This window comes from Callithrix jacchus, chromosome 11, assembly GCF_049354715.1.
Source record: "Callithrix jacchus isolate 240 chromosome 11, calJac240_pri, whole genome shotgun sequence".
Classification (NCBI taxonomy): Eukaryota; Metazoa; Chordata; class Mammalia; order Primates; family Cebidae; genus Callithrix; species Callithrix jacchus.
The window spans coordinates 98118137-98135843 of record NC_133512.1 but is presented as its reverse complement, the minus strand read 5'-3'; the positions used below and the strand labels follow the sequence as shown (position 1 = coordinate 98135843).

The 17707-nt window shown below is 41.8% G+C and overlaps 1 protein-coding gene and 1 non-coding gene across 9 annotated transcripts in view; both read right to left on the bottom strand.

Annotated features, from left to right (window-relative positions):
• LOC128928445 (uncharacterized) overlaps positions 1 to 17707 on the bottom strand; it is a 60009-nt gene that overhangs the window by 14566 nt on the left and 27736 nt on the right. The window contains exons 1-3 of one of the 8 annotated variants that reach the window (XR_013524159.1): positions 5117 to 5422; positions 3885 to 3957; positions 2819 to 3728 (exon numbers count right to left, since the gene is read on the bottom strand). The exons of 4 other annotated variants lie outside the window; for them this stretch is intronic. The gene's annotated coding sequence lies outside the window, so the exon portion shown is untranslated. Of the gene's footprint in view, positions 1 to 2818; positions 3729 to 3884; positions 3958 to 5116; positions 5423 to 17707 lie in introns of those variants that run through there. 3 more of the 8 variants (XR_013524160.1, XR_013524161.1, XR_013524162.1) reach the window with 3 other exon arrangements.
• On the bottom strand, positions 4782 to 4853 carry TRNAC-GCA (transfer RNA cysteine (anticodon GCA)). Its single transcript has one exon. It is a non-coding gene; the product is annotated as a tRNA-Cys (tRNA).

Here is a 17707-nt window from a genome sequence, read left to right as displayed (position 1 = left end):
AAAATTCCATGTCTAGCAATTTATACTAAAAGTAAAGCCAGGTGACAAACAGATGCATCTTTATTAAGGTCCTTTGCAGCGCTGTCTGTAAGAGTAAAAAGCAGAAACTGAACGACCGTCTTACTATTAGGAACTGGCTAAACAAATTGTAGTGCCCGCCACGCAGAGGAATACTATGCAGCCATGAAGAAAACTGCCCTAAAAGGTTGTTGTTGCTTTTTTTTTTGTATGAAAAAGTAATCTAGACTTTAAAAAATGTTAAAACAGGCTGAGCACAGTGGCTCATGCCTGTTATACCAACACTTTGGGAGCCAAGGTGTGTGGACCACTTGAACCCAGGAATTCGAGACCAGCTTAGGCAATATAGTGAGACCCCATCTGTATTATTCTTACTTTGATTTTATGACATGTTAACAAAAAAGGTTAACATGTCATAAAATCAAAGTAAGAATAATTGCACTTTTGGCCGGGCGCGGTGGCTCAAGCCTGTAATCCCAGCACTTTGGGAGGCCGAGGCGGGTGGATCACAAGGTCAAGAGATCGAGACCATCCTGGTCAACATGGTGAAACCCTGTCTCTACTAAAGATACAAAAAATTAGCTGGGCATGGTGGCGCGTGCCTGTAATTCCAGCTACTCAGGAGGCTGAGGCAGGAGAATTGCCTGAACCCAAGAGGCGGAGGTTGCAGTGAGCGGAGATCGTGCCATTGCACTCCAGCCTGGGTAACAAGAGCGAAACTGCGTCTCAAAAAAAAAAGGATAATTGCACTTTTGAAAGGAAGTAAACATAAACTAAATAACCTATTTTCTTTTTTCTAATAATTTAGTTTTGGTAAAACAACAACAACAACAATTCCAGTTGCCTTAAACAAGGGATATTTTTATCTGAAAAGAAACTGATTCTAACAGAATCACAATGGGTCGGTGAAGGCAGGTCTGGACTATCAGAATCCCATCTGCCCTCTTCCTGAGGACCTGGCATCCAGACTTGATTCTGCATCTCTCTTTGGCAATCCAAATGGCTATACTATCTGGGAGTGCTTTTACATTTCTGCAGAAGCAAACAGGTTGTTCACAAAGCTGCCCTCCCTCCTCCACAGGTCACTCCAAATACATTGGTCTTCCAGTTACTGACATGTAAGAAGAGGGTGAAGGTAGTTGTTATCAGTTGGGTTTTTTTTCAACAAACTGCTGAAAAAGACTGGTTAATTTTAATAAGATAATTTATTGGAAGAACTGTTAGGAGGCAGAGAACAAGGCCTGGTAAAGGCAGGACCATATGGGGTTAAAAGATTCTGAGGGCACAGCAGTGATCTCACCGTGAGGCCAGCGTGGCCTGAGATGGCATTTGCCTGGTCCAGAGCCAACCATTCTGGGCACTTGTCCCTGAGCCCAGGGGCTCAAGGACCAAGAAAAGGGCACCTATATGATGCAGCTAGCATCAGGGCATGTCCATGTCAAGGTTATAGAAGATCCTGCATTCTAGTCCTCCAGACTGTACTCAGGGAAACCAGGCTATTAGGAAGGGAAACGGACACTGGGCAGCCAAAAACCACGCACATGTCCACTACCTCAGTATCACCGAGACGTCTGCACCAAGGTCTGTTTCAGCAAGGAATGCTGCTGTGCTGGCGACAGAAACATAGTTGTCACAGTGGACACGTGAGACAAGAGGGAAACTTAAGAACCAGTGTTTTCTTATTCTTTTTCTTTGGCTGAAGCATCTGCCAAATATCCTTTTGGATTTAGTGCCAAGGCTGTTTCCCTTATCACAAATTTTTTTTGATTAAAAAAATAACTTTTTTTATCAACTTATTTTTTGATAAAAAGCTGAAAGGATAGGCCACCATAGACACTCAAAACGAGACATATCAAATGTGTGTATGTGCACATAGCCATTAGAAAGTAACTTTCTGGATTATTAAAAATAGAGATGGTGGCTCCCGTCTGTAATCCCAACACTTTGGGAGGCTGAGGCAGGTGGATCACAAGGTCAAGAGATCAAGATCATCTTGGCCAACATGGTGAAATCTCGTCTCTCCTACAAAAATTATCTGGGTGTGATGGTGCACGCCTGTAGTCCCAGCTACTCGGGAGGCTGAGGCAGAAGAATTGCTTGAGCCTAGGAGGTGGAAGTTGCAGTAAGCCGAGGTTGCACCACTGCACTCCAGCCTGGCACCTAGCAACAGAGTGAGACTCTGTCTCAAAAAATAATAAGAAGAAATAAATTAAAAAAAAAATATATATATATACATGTAGGTAGAATTTGGCAAATAGAATCCATTCCCTAGTGTTCTTCTTGACTAATCAGGGAGACTCATGGAACGTAAGCATTTTTCCTCACTGCCACTATTATCTCAGGAATAGAGAAGTATGCCAACAAAGGCTAATATGAGAGTAGAGTGTAGCAGTTTGTTTTTTTTTTTTGAGATGGAGTCTCACTCTGTCACCATGCTGGAGTGCAGTGGAATGATCGTGGTCACTACAACCTCTGCCTCCCGAGTTAAAGTGATCCTCCTGCCTCAGCCTCCCGAGTTGCTGGGACTACAGGTGCGTGTCACTATGCCCAGTTAACTTTTTGTAGTTTTAGTGGAGATGGTCTCGATCTGTTGACCTCATGATCCACCCGCCTTGGCCTCCCAAAGGTGCTGGGATTACAGGCATGGGCCACCCCACCTGGCCACAAGTTGTCTTCAAGTTTGAGGTGGTCTGCTGACATCTTCTAAAAATTCCCTGCAGCGATCACTGAAGTAAAATTCATAACACGAGAGATCAGGAAAGTGTGAAACCAATGATAATTGAGGATGAACAATTCGGCCTTTTTATTTTTCAGCTATCTCAGGTATTCAGCAGCAAGAGCCAAGTCTTTTGCTGCAGTCGTGGGGATATCTGCACATTCCATCCGTGTCTGGAGAGGGCGTTGTAGACGTCTGAGCTCTCCATTGCATGTCTCTGAGCTTCCCAACGCTCTCAGACTCGGCTGGGCCCTCTATACTGCTCTGGTCCCTAAAAGTTCTGTCCTTCAGCGGGAACTTTATTCCAAGGAGTGACACTTGAAATATTTAACCACAGCTACAACACAGACACTGACCAAACAGAATGGGTGCCGGCCACAGCAACCACTGAATGCCTACCAGGTGACAAGCAGCTTTGCATCCAGGTGATCAGTTACTCAGTTACTTCACCCCAGAGACCTGTGGCTCCCAGATGTTCAACCCTGAACAATCAACTGGATTTCTACTATGTGCAATCCCAATCACAACAGAAAATCCATCCTACACTCACCCCATTTTCTTTAGGATCCTTTACCTGCAACCTTTCCAACTGTGGTAGCTGCCTAGGGACATTGTTACAGAAATGGGTTCTGTCCAGTGAAACAGTTAAGATGGCCATTGTCCGTGTGTCAGGGAGCTCAGGCTTCTGAAGCAGGGGAGATCTAGGGGACCCACGCAGCCAGGCTATCAGGAAGTCACATTGGTTAGGGAGCTGCTAGACAGTGCCTGAGCTCTGCCAGCTGGGAAATAAATGCTAAGTTGTCTCTGCCTCTACAATTCACTCAGTCTGCATGCATAGGGTCAGTTGGGGGCACCTGAGTGGCCAGAAGTGCCAGGAAGACAAAGAGAGCAAGTGGCTTTTTCCTTCAGCTTCGGGGGCTGCAAGCAGAGCCATGTCTTCCACTGCGCCTCACACAACTGGGGATCCTCAAAACGTGGACAGAGGGTTCACAGGCTGGGGAAGAATGGGGAGAAAAACAAGAAAACACAAGAGAAATGCTCACCAAAGAAAAGCAATCAAGACTGAATCAGGCCTGCAAAGCAGATTTGGGCAGGTCACATGGGGCAGCAGGAAAGTACAGAGGAGCATGGGACAAACCAATCTCCTTACCCTTTCATCTCTCCTTGCAGAAGACTCAGCTGCAGGGACCTCACGAGGTGAAAGGAAACTGTTTTTGAATACCCTGGTTAGTAGGGGAAGAAATGAGTGTAGGTAGGGAGCATGTGAATTTGAGTCAGTGCCTGTGGATCGTCAATGATATGCTTTACTCAAAAACAACTAGTGTTGCCTTGAGCATGATTCAATTCTAAACTTTAACGGAGGGAGTCGAGAAATCACTTAATGGAGTGCCACCACCCCTAGCTGACTGTGCCATTGCAATTGGTCACCCTCCTACCATGCCCACAGCTTCATTCTGACGTCCCCCACCTTTCCCACACTCTCCCACCTCTACACACCTGGCCACTGCCACTACCTGTAGCTCAGCACCCCACATGCCCTCTATGATGGACTGAAGGCAGTCATTATCTTGAACGCCACTGATGCTTCCCACTGTGATCTTGTGTAGGATGACATGTTGTTGTAGGTTCCAAAACAATTTTCCAGCCACTTAGAGTTATTGGATGTTAGGATTGGAATTAACAGGGGATTATGCCCCACCTGCCCCCTCAAAAGTAGAAGTTCTCCAGTTCCTCCTCAGTCCTATTAAATTGGAATTTCTAGGGAGTAGTCTGTGTTTGTAATAAGATCCGTCAGTAATTCTGATGCAAAGTCAGACTGGGTAACCTCTGATTCAGCCTGTCCTTGCATAATATAGACTTCAAATAAAAACTTCTTCAAAGAATAGCAGCTAATTAGAACTTCTGAAACACATGCGTAGTATTAGTGACCTGACCATGACTTGTGCCAGAAAAATGAAGTCACCTGTGAAAACTGACATGAGAAAGGACGGTGATAAGGGTGACAAGCTCAACATCAGAAAAACAGAACCCACAGCCAAGCAGTGGCAGGGGGCACCCGGATTTGAACCGGGGACCTCTTGATCTGCAGTCAAATGCTCTACCCCTGAGCTATACCCCCTTGCCTGGTAAAGATTCCTCCTTAGCCTATTTCACCTGTGTCACCACACCCAAGGATTCTGTAGTGCACTGTAAATTGTATTCATTCCCGGCCAGCTTGTGGAAATTGGCAGCCCTACCACAACTGACTAGAGACTGCTCTTCGGGTCATGTGTCCACCCCTCCATTACCAGAGACCCTTCACTTGTCTAATGATACTTTGTATTCTGTAGCCACAACCTGAACTCCTTCAAATGAGGCCTCCTCCCATTTCCTTACGCATACCTGATGGGTGTAGGGGATGCGGGTGGGGTGAGAGGCAGGTGTTAAGAATCAAGGCTCTATTTGTCAGCTATTTCCACAGCAATGTTTCGTAACAAATCATCCCAAAGTTCAGCTGCCTGAAACCATAAGCATGTATTCTCATGCTCATAGGTCAGCAGCATGGATGCCAATCAGCTGATGTAGGCTGAGCTTGACCTGGTGTCCCTGCTTGAAGATGTGGGTCCATCTGTGCTTGGTTTCTGTCTGAGCTGGCTCAGGTCTGCTCCATGTGCGTCCATTCCATGATCCTGGGTGGAGGAGTAGCACCTGGCAAGGGAAATTTGCTTATAGAGACAGCAGAAACACGAAGGGGCAGGCCTAACTTTGCAAGCTGCTTTAGAGCCCCTATTTGCATTACATGTGAGAACACCTCATTGATCATGGCCAGTCACAAGACGAAGCCGTAACTCAAGTGCAAGAAAACATGTTTCACCTCCAGTGGGAAGATCTGAAAAGAAGCCGAAGGCCACAGATGCAGAAATAAGTCAACATCCAGGGCCGAGAGTTTCCTCTACCACGAACTGCCCTCTTGGTCATAATCATTTACATCTCAACCAAGTGCAAAATATACTCACCTCTATCCCAAGGCTCTCAAAGCCTCATTCAATTAGACAGAGTCCAGGCTTTTGTGATCTACATTGAATCAGATGAGGCTTCTCTTGACTCAAAGATCTATGAACTCAAAAGACAAGATTTCTACACATTGAACACCTCCAATATACTGATGGTATAAGAACAGACTTATTGCAATAAACATTTACATTCAAAGATTGGACAAAATGGAAAGGATGCACAGTCACAGAAACTGGTTCATGGAAATTAAAATGCTGAGAGTGTAGAAAATGGTGGATGGAAGAGAGGACCAACGTGCAGCTCCCACTTGGACAAACAAAACAGCATGTGGAGATTCACATTATGAACTTTTGCTCCAAGAACCACCATAGGAACACACCAGAAAAACCAAAAGAACTCACAGATCCTTTTAAAGAAGCAGATTTCTGCTGCAAACTCCATGAGGTAGCTGAAAAACTGTGAGTTCCCAATGTTTGAGGGGAGAAGGTCTACCTCTGAACACACATCTTCACTGTGGAACCTAAACACCCAGATTACAGGAGTAGGATTTAACCTTACCTAGAGCTGAAATGGATTTAGGGAGCTGAGCAAAATATAAAAGTAGAAGAAGCAGCAAGAAGGGCCCCCTAGGCACTCCCAGACTCCAGCTCAAGATTAGGGAAGCCATTTCTGACTTTATCTCACAAGGGTCCTTAGGGAAGGCAGCCAGCAGAATTACAGAGGGACTACAGGGTTAAAGAAGCTTCTAGCTGAACTTTGTAATAATTTCAACTCAGCAAGAAATTTCCCAAGCAGAATCCACGGGATGAATGAGAAGCGTAGATATGAGCACAGGAGCTGTACCTGACAGCATGGGCAGACAGGAGGGATGAGGCCTGAAAGCCCTGCTTGCTTTCTCAGTGGGGAGGCTTGGAGCCTTAAGCAGGATTGCAGCCCTGTGTGCCAGCTACCTGAATGTAAACTCGGTGCTGTTGACAGGGCCTGGAGGGAGTGAGACTGGCCTTGCTGACTGCATGGGAGCTGGGTGAGGCCTGTCACTGTTAGCTTTCTCCCACTTTCCAGGTAACCTGTATAATGTAGCAGAGACAGCCTTAACCCCCTTCAAACATAACTCCGTTGGCCCGAGAACCCCCCACCCTATTCCCTGCAGTGGCTGCAGCAAGCCCCACCCAAGGAGAGTCAGAGCTCAGACCCTCTCTGCCCCTGACCTATTGGTTTTCCTCTACCCACTCTGGTAGCTGAAGACAAAAGACATAAGGTCTTGGGAGTTCTCTGGCCCCACCAATCACCTGAGAAACTTGAACACTTACCGTGGCCAACTTAGGGCAAGCTTATATCCCTCTTCTACTACCACAGCTGGTGCTTCATGGAAAGGGCCACCTCCTGGCTAAAGGCCAACCAACTCAAGCCATTACAGCAATGAATAATAGAACATCCTTCTCCAAAGAAGGAAAAAAAACAACAGTTAGTTCCACTGCCAGTAACATCCTGCCTAACCAGAGATCCTGAGTCTGTCCACGTGACAGCTTTACTGCTAGTACAACCAACATTTAAGAAAATCAGTGCATTAAATGAAGCCACAACCAAGGACTCTCAGAGTCCATTTTACTCCCCTGCCACCTCCACCAGAGCAGGTGCTGGTTTCTTCAGCTGGGAGACCTGAATACAGCTCACAGCAGAGACCTCTTTGCAGACATTCCTCAGCACCAGTCCAGAGCCTGTAGCCCTGCTGGGTGGCTAGACCCAGAAGGGCAATAACAATCACCGCGGTCCAGCTCTCAGGAAACCCCATCCCTAGGGGAAGGGGGAGAGCACTACACCAAGGGGTCACCCTATGGGACTAAAGAATCTGAACAGAAGCCCTCGAGTTGCAGATCTTTCCACTAAAACAGTCTATCCAAATGAAAGGTAATTCTGGATATATGACAAAATAAGTTTGTATAACACACTCAAAAGATCACACTAGCTGCTGGATCTAAACCAAGAAGAAATCTATGAATTGCCAAATAAAGAATTCAGAAGATTAATTATTAAGCTACTCAAGGAAGTACCAGAGAAAGGTTAAAACCAACTTAAAGAAATTTTTAAAAAAATACAGGATAAGGATGAAAACGTCTCCAAGAGAAATAGGTATCATGAAAAAAAATAATGACAATTTCTGAAAATGAAAGACACCCTTAGAGAAATACAAAATACTTTACCACAATACTACTAGAGATGGGAAAAGGAAATTAGCAGTTTTACAAAAGAAAAATAATGAAAAATAATTTTTCATCTTTGACATGGAAAGTAGAATTTATGCATCAAGACAATAGCCTAGGCCGGGCATGGTGGCTCACACCTGTAATCTCAGTACTTTGGAAGGCTGAGGCGGGTAGATCACTTGAAGTTAGGAGTTCGAGACCAGCCTGGCCAACATGGCAAAACCCTGTCTCTACTAAAAAATACGAAAATTAGCCATTGTGCACCTGTAGTCCCAGCTACTTGGGTGGCTAACGTATGAGAATCACTTGAACCTGGGAAGCAGAGGTTGCAGTAAGCTGAGATGGTACCACTGCACTGCAGGGTGGACAACAAAGTGAGACTCTGTGTCCAGAAAAAAAAAGAGAAAAGAAAAAGAGAGAAATACAAAATACACTGGAAAGGTTCGACAATAGACTAGAACAAGTAGAAGAAAGCACTTCAGAGCTTAAAGACAAGGAAGAGATTGGAATTAACCCACTAAGAGAAACACAAAGAAACAAATATTTTAAAATATGAACAGGCTGGGCATGGTAGCTCATGCCTGTAATTCCAGCATGTTGGGAGGCCGAGGCAGGCAGATTATCTGAGATTACTTTGTATTTCTACAAAGTCAACTGGGATTCTGACAGCAATTGCATTGAATCTGTAGATTACTTTGATGAGTAGAAGCATTACCTTAGTCTGTTGTGGCTGCTATAACAAACTTTCATAGACTGGGTGGCTTATAAATAACAAAGAATTATTTCTAGTTGTTCTGGGGCCTGGGAAGTCCAAGATCAAGGCACTGGCAGATTTGGTGTCTGAAGAGGGCCCACTTCCTGGTTCATAGATGGCTATCCTCTCACTGCATCCCGATGCCACAGAAGGGGCAGAAGAGGCAAAGGGAGACTCTGGAATCTCTATAAGGGCACTAATCCCCTTCATGAAGGTTCCATCCTCGTGATCTAAGCACCTCCCAAATGTCCCATCTCCAAATACCATCACACTAAGGATTCGGTTTCAACATATGATTTTTTGCGGGTGGGGCGGAGGGCACAAACGTTCAGTCTATTGCATCATCTTAACAATAGAAAGTCTTCCAATCCATAAACATGGGGTATTTTTTTCTTTTACTTAGATTGTATTTAATCCATTTGAACAGTGTTTTAGCTCCAGATAATAGGCTTTTTGTAAAACTTATTCCTAAACATTTTTTTGATGTTACTGTAAATCAAATTGTTTTGGTAATTTCATTTTTGGATTGTTCATAAGTTTATATAAATAGATTTATTTTTGTATATTAACTTTATATCTTGCAATGTTGTTGAACTCATTTATTAAACAGTTTTTAGAGGATTCCTTAGGTTTTGCTATACATAACATCATATCATCTGTGCATAGGTATAGTTTTACTTTTTCTCCATTGTGAATGACTTGTTTTTCTTGCTTATTGCCCTGGCTAGAATTTGCAGTCTAATGTTGCATAGAAATGGTAAGAGCAGACATCCTTGTGTTACTACTGATCTTAGGAGGAAAGCATCCAGTCTTTCACCATTAAGTACGATGTTAGCTGTGAGATTTTTCCAAAGATGCCCTTTATCAGGTTGAGGAAGTTTCCTTTTTTTTCCTAGTTTTTTGAGTGTTTTTTTTTGTTTGTTTGTTTGTTTTGAGACATAGTCTTGCTCTATCGCCAGGCTGGAGTGCAGTGGCGCGATCCCAGCTGACTGCAACTTCCGTTTTCCGGTTTCAAGCAATTCTCCTGTCTCAGCCTCCCGAGTAGCTGGGACTACAGGGAGGCACCACCATGCCTGACTAATTTTTTGTACTTTTAGTAGAGTTGGGGTTTCACCATGTTGGCCAGGATGGTTTCGATCTCTTGACCTCGTGATCTGCCCGCCTCAGCCTCCCAAAGTGCTGGGATTACAGGCGTGAGCCACCGCGCCCGGCCGTTTTTGTGTGTTTGTACCATGAAAGGCTGTTTAATTTTGCTAAATGCTTTTTCTGCATCTATTGAGATGATCATGTAATATTTTGGGTTTGTTCTATGTACATAATTTATTATATTAATTGATTCTACTTTTAAATGTGTGGGTACATAGTAGGTGTATATGTTTATGGGGTACATGAGATATTGTGATGCAGGTATTCAATACATAATAATCACATCAGGGTAAATGTGATAACCATCACCTCAAACATTTATCATTTCCTTGTGTTTCAAACAATCCAATTATACTCTTCTAGTTATTTTTAAGTGTACAAGTTGTTATTTATTGTAGTCACTCTGTTGTGCTAGCAAATACTAGGTCTTATTTATTCTATCTAACTACATGTTTGTACCCATTAACTATCCCACTCCCCTGCCCCACTATCCTTCCCAGCCTCTGGTATCCATCACTTTTCTCTCTATCTCCATGAATTTAATTGTTTAAAATTTTTTTAGGTCTCACAAATAATTGAGAACAATGCAAAGTTTGTCTTTCTGTGCCTGGCTTATTTCACTTAACATGTGAAATAAGTGAACTTACTCCATCCAAGTTGCTCCAAATGACAGGATCTCATTTTTTTTCAAGGCTGAATAGTACTCCCCTGTGTATATATGCCACATTTTCTTTATCCATTCATCTGCTGATGGACACCTAGGTTGCTTCCAAATCTTGGCTATTGTGTATATTGCTGGATCATATGGTAGTTCTAGTTTTAGGTTTCTGAGAAACTCCAAACTGTTCTCCATTGCGGTTGTACAAGTGTGCCCTTTTCTTCACATCCTCAGAAGCATTTATTCCCCATCTTTTGGATAAAAGCCATTTTAACTGGAGTAAGATGAAGACATAGTTTTAATTTTCATTTCTCTGATGATCAATGAGGTTGAGATGTATCTTTTCACATACCTGTTTACCATTTGTATGTCTTCATTAGAGAAATGTCTATTCAGAACTTTTGCCCATTTTAAAATTGGATTCGATTTTTTAAATTGAGTTGTCTAATTTCTTATAAATTCTGGTTATCAATCCCTTGTTAGATGGGTAGTTTGCAAATATTTTCTCCCATTCTGTGGGTTGTCTCTTCAGTTGTTGATTTTTTTCCTTTGCTGTCCAGAAACTTTTTAACTTGATGTGATCCCATTTGTTCATTTTTGCTTTGATTGCCTGTACTTGTGGAGTATTGCTTAAGGTGTCTTTGCCCAGTCCAATGTTCTGAAGAGTTTCCTCAATGTTTTCTTATAGTTTAGGTCTTAGATTTAAGTCTTTAATCCATTTTTATTTGATTCTTGTATGTGGCAAAATATGGGGGTCTAGTTTTGTTCTTCTGCATACAAATACCGGGTTTTCCCAGCATCATTTACTAGAGACTGTCCTCTCCCTGAGGTACGTTTGTGGTACCTTTGTCAACAATGAGCGAACTGTAGATGTATGGATTTATTTCTGGGTTCTCTATCCTGTTCAATTGGTCTCTATATCTGCTTTTATGCCAGTACCATGATTTTTGGTTACTATGGCTCTGTAGTATAAAATCAGATAATGTGATTCCTTTAGTTTCGTTCTTTTTGCTCAGGACAGCTTTGGCTATTCTGGGTCTTCTGTGGTTCCATATAAATTTTATAATTAATTTTTCTATTTGTGTGAAGAATGCCATTGGTATTTGGTAGGGATTGCATTAAATTTGTAGATTGCTTTAAGTAGCATTGACATTTTAACAATATTGATTCCTCCATGAATATAGAATATCTTTCCATTTTAGTGTCTTCGTCCATTTCTTACATCAATGTTTTATAGTTTCCATCATACAGATCTTTCACTTCTTTGGTTAATGTTATTCCTAGATATTTTATTTTACTCATAGCTATTGTAAATGAGATTATTTTCTTAATTTCTTTTTCAGATTGTTCACTGTTGGCATATAGAAATGCTACTAATTTTTGTATGTTGATTTTGTACCCTGCAACGTTACTGAATTTACCTGTTCTAATAGGTTTTGGTGGAATCTTTAGGATTTTTGCCGTATAAGGTCATACAATCTGCAAACAAGGATAATTTGACGTCTTCCTTTCCAGTTCGGTTGCCCTTTGTTTCTTTCTCTTGTGTGACTGCCCTAGCTAAGACTTCCAGTACTGTGTTGAATAACAGCGGTGAAAGTGGGCATCCTTGTCTTGTTCCAGATCTTAGAGGAAAGGCTTTCAGATTTCCTCATTCAGTATTAGACTAGCTATGGGTCTGTTGCATATGGCTTTTATGGTGTTGAGGTATGTTTCTTTTATACTCAGTTTTTTTAGAGATTTTATCATGAAGAGATGTTGAATTTTACCAAATGCTTTTTCAGCATCAATTGAAATGATCATATGCTTTTTGTCCTTCACTCTTGATATGATGTATCACATTGATTGATTTGCAATATATTGAACCATCCTTACATCTCTGAGATGAATCTCACTTGGTCATAATGAATTATTTATTTGTTTGTTTGTTTGTTTGTTTTGAGATGGGGGTCACTCTGTCACCCAGGCAGGACGCAGTGTGGTGATCTCCACTCACTGCAAACTAGGCCTCCCAGGCTCAAGCAATTCTCCAGCCTCAGCATCCCAAGTAGTTGGGACTACAGGCACATGCTGCCAATGCCCAGCTAATTTTAGTATTATTTTAGAGATGGGGTTTCACCATGTTGCCCAGGCTGGTCTCGAACTCCTGAGCTCAAAGTGATCCACTGGCCTTGGCCTTCCAAAATGCTGGGATTACAGGCGTGAGTCACCATGCCCTGCCTGAATGATCTTTTTAATATGTCGTTGAATTCGAATTGCAGTATTTTCTTGAGAATTTTTAAATCAATGTTCATCAGAGGTATCAGCCTGTACTTTACTTTTTTTTTTTTTAATGCGTCTTTGATTTTGGCACAAGGGTAATACTGGCTTCATAGAATTAGTTTGGAAGTATTCCCTCCTCTATTTTTTTGGAATAGTTTGAGTAAGATTCATATTAATTCTTCTTCTTTTTTTTTTTCTTTTTTTCTTTTTTTTAAAGGCGGAGTTTCGCTCTTGATAACCAGGCTGGAGTGCAATGGCGCGATCTCGGCTCACCGCAACCTCCGCCTCCTGGGTTCAAGCAATTCTCCTGCCTCAGCCTCCTGAGTAGCTGGGATTACAGGCACGTGCCACCATGCCCAGCTAATTTTTTTGTATTTTTAGTAGAGACGGGGTTTCACCATGTTGACCAGGATGGTCTCCATCTCTTGACCTCGTGATCCACCCGCCTCGGCCTCCCAAAGTGCTGGGATTACAGGCTTGAGCCACCGCGCCCGGCATAATTCTTTAAATGTTTGGTAAAATTTAGCAGTGAAGCCATCAGGTCCTGAGATTTTCTTCCCGGAAGATTTTATTACAGCTTCAATCTCATTACTTACTGTTGATCTGTTCAGGTTTCGGATTTCTTCTTGGTTCAATCTTGGTATGTTGTATGTGTCTAGAAATTTATTCATTTCTTCTAGGTTTTCCAGTTTATTGGCATATAGTTGTTCATAGTAGCCTCTTCATGCTCCTTTGGATTTCTGCACTATCAACTGCAATGTCTTCTTCTTCTCTTTGAGTTTATTGGATCTTCTCTATTATTTTTCTTAGTCTGGCTAAAGGTTTGTCAACTTTTTTTGTCTTTTTTTTAAAACCAACTTTTTGTTTCATTAATCTTTTGTATTATTTTTCATTTCAATTTCATTTCTTTCTGCTCTAGTCTCTATCACTTCTTTCCTTTGACTAATTTTGGGTTTGGTTTGCTCTTGTCTTTCTAATTGTTTAAGATACATCATCAGATATTTTATTTGACGTTTTTCTGCTTTTTTGATGTGAGCACTTATTGTTGTAACTTACCTTTTAGTACTGTTTTCACTATATCCCACAGGTTTTGGTATGTTGTGTTTCCATTACCATTTGTTGCAAGTAATTTTAAAATTATTTCTTAATTTCTTCATTGACCCACTGGTCATTCAGGAACGTGTTGTTTAATTTTCATGTGTTTGTATAGTTTCTAAAATCCCCTTTTTGTTTATTTCTACTTTATTCCGTTATGGTCAAAGAAGATACTTAATATAATTTTAGAATGTTTGAAATTTTAAGACTTGTTTTTTGGCTTAACATATGGTTTATCCTTGAGAATGATCCATGTGCTGAGGAGAATGTGTATTCTACAGCCATCGAATGAAATGTTCTGTAAATACCTATTAGGTTCATTTGGTCTATAGTGCAGATTAAGTCTGACGTTTCTTTTATTTTTTTAAAGATGGGCCATGATGCCCAGGCTTTTCACCATGATGGCCAGGCTGGTCTTGAACTCCTGACCTCAGGTGATCCACCCACCTCTGCCTCCCAAAGTGCTAGGATTACAGGCATGAGCCACCACATCTGGCCTGAAGTTTCTTTATTAATTTTCTGTCTGGAAGATCTGTCCAATGCTGAAAGTAGGATGCTGAAGTCTCCAGTTTTTATTGTATTGAGATCTCTCTCTTTAGCTCTACTAATATTTGCTTTATATATCTGGGTGCTCCAGTTTATGTTGGGTGCACATATGCTTCAGATTTTGCTTCACGCATTTTGGTGCCATTAGTAGATACATATGTGTTTAAATGCTTTATTTATTTCAGATAGATTGATCATTTTATTTTTATAAAATGTCCCTCTTTCTCTCTAGTAATATGTTTTGTTTAAAAGTATTTTGGGCCAAGTGTGGTGGTTCATGCCTGTAATCCTAGCACTGCTGGAGGCTAAGGCAGGCTGATCACTTGAGCCTGGAAGTTGAAGACCAGCCTGGGCAACATGACAAAACTCCATCTCTACAAAAAATACAAAAATTGGCTAGGGTGATTGCACACCTGTAGTTCCAGCTACTTGAGAAGCTGAAGTGGGAGGATCACTTGAGCCTGAGAAGTTGAGGCTGTGGTGAGCTGTGATCACACCACTGTACTCCACAGTCTGGGTGACAGAGTGAGACCCTGTCTCAAAATAATAACAATAATAAAGTATCTTTTGTTGTATATTACTATAGTGACTCCAGCTTTCTTATGATTACTTTATATGTGATATGTTTTCCATCATTTACTTTCAATCTATTTGTATCTTTGAATCTAAAGAGTGACTCTGCAGACAGCATACAGTTACATATTATTTATTTTATCCAGTCTGACAGTCTTTTCCTTTTGATTGGATGTTTAGTGCATTCACATTTAATGCTATTGTAGATATAGCCGGGTTTAGGTCAGCCATATTTGTATTTTCTTTGTGTCTCATGCCTTTTTTTCCTCTATTCATTCTTCAATGCTTGCTTTTGCATGAAGTGAAAACTTTCTATTGTAGCATTTTACTTTTTCTTGGTTAGGGGTTCTCAAAATCCTTTTCCACATACATTTCTCATATTTTAAGCCTGTTGCTTGTTTGATGTGGAAGCCTTAACTTTCTAGATATGCCTTCATAAGTGACACACCCCTACAGCATGTTGGAGTCTTACTCTAGTTGTGTCTCCCAATGTCTGGTGTGGTGGGGTAAGGGAATTGGCTTACTCTGGCAAGGTGGCTCCCTTAAGCAAGGCAGAAACACTTTCAATGGACAAGGAGAAGGGAATGTTGCCAGGGGAATCTCAATAGGTCTGGGGCTGAAGGTACATTGAATCTTCAAAATCTTTGATATAGCCCTTTGGAAAATCTTGGATCCCACTCTCTTCTGATCAGTATCCTACCTTTCACACATGAGACATAAGGAAACTATTAATTTAACTGATGTTGCAATTCAGCAATCCACAGGATCAAATACTGCTTTTGGTTTGGGGCTTTTTCAGTCATTCAGCAGCAAAAGATAAGGCTCTCTACACTTGGCTTTGCCTAGAGTAGGGTATTGAGACATTTGAACTTCATTTTCTTTCTTTAAGTTCTAGTGCTTAGTCCATTTTATTCTGCCATAACCGAGTACCACAGATTAAAATTTATAAAGAACATACATTTATTTCTGAGAGTTCTGGAGGCTGGGAAGTCCAAAATCAAACTGCTGGCATTTGGTGAGGGCCTTCTTGCTGCATCCTCACATGGCAAAAGTGGAAGAGAGCAAATTCACTCCTGCAAACTGTTTTCCCCCATCTTTGGAGATAGGAATCTCACTCTGTTGCCTGGCCTTGACTTCCCAGGCTCAAGTGATCCTCCCACCTTGGCCTCCCAAAGTGCTGAGATTATAAGCATGAGCCACTGTACCTCGCCACTGCAATCTTTTTTAAAATAGCAGCATTAATCCATTTATGAGGGCAGAGGCCTCATGACCTAGACACCTCCCATTAGGCCCCACCTCCCACACTATTGCATTAGGGATTAAGTTTTCAATTCATGAATTTTGGGAGACACATGCAGACCATTGCAAATACCCACAGATTTAGCCACCCCACTCCACAGGGCTTCATGCTGTTCTACAGTAACTTAGTACACCAAAACCAAAGTGCCCACATGAGCACTTCATTCCAAGTGACTCATGTGATACTCAAATCATCTATTTTGTTATTGTATATCAATGAGCGCCAGGTTCTAATTCCTGAATAAATAGCCAGATGCTTACTGCTTTCAGTCCCAATAAAAGCAGGTATCCACTGCCATATTCCTCTTCCTTCCTTCACCCCACTCCATATACTAGTTTTCATACTCTCAACATTCTATCTCAAAAATAGAAACTGGCAATGGCCACTTGAATCAAATAAGGCAATTATTGGCAGGACGTCAGAAAAAAACCTCACAGTACTAAAGGAAACCTAGAGATCCACACTCAGAAAATGGCTAGGACTAAAAGGCAGCCAAGGAGTCAGAATACGCCCATACAATGTCCTGGTTAGGGAGCTGATTATGCCCCCACTGAAAGCTGGTTGCAGCCACCAGCCCCGCTGCCAATGCCAGACCTCTGCCTTCCCTGGAGTGCATTCCAAACTCTTCCTGCTTCCTCATTCCACATTCCAAGTCTCACATGTATATGTGACTGGCCAAGCTTAGGGCACTTTTACGCCCAGTGGTAAGAAAAAATCTGGTACTTTTGGCTTTTGTAGCATAGTTAGGTCCTGGTTTCCACTCAGAGTCACATATAGATTTGGATTCCCCCCAAACATAGAAAAGAATTTCAAATGTTGGGGGTGTAAAAAAGACAACTGCAAATACCTTCCACAAGCAACATAAGTGGGACTGAATCTATGCCAGAATAAAAAACTGTGGAAATTGCTCGAGGCTGCCAGAGCTTGGGGTGGTTTTCTGGCAAAGGCCTCATCTGCTTCTTGTCTCTCTCCTTGCAGGAAGATGTAATCTAGCTAGAATGCTAACTCCAAACCTGAGCAAGACTGACAGCAGGGTCACACAGAGGAATGATATTCAGCAATAATAAGAAATGAACTACCACAAAAAAACAGAGAAAGACCTTAAATGCTTATTGTTAAGTTAAATGCTTATTGTTTTGTTATCCAAAAAAGGCCACACAGTGTATGATTCCAACTCTAAATACTCTGGAAAAGGCAAAACGAGGGAGATAGTGAAAAGGTCAGTGGTTGCCTGGGTTTTGTGGGGAGGGAGGGAGGGGTGAACAGGCAGGGCATGGGGATGAACAGTTTCAGGGCAGGGAAGCACTTCTGTATGATACTGTAACAGAAGACACAAGACGTTATGCATTTGTCAAAACCCATAAGTGCAATGCAAAAAGTGAACTGTGATGTAAACTATAGATGTCAGGTAATGATAATGTATCAAATTCATTCCTTAATTTTA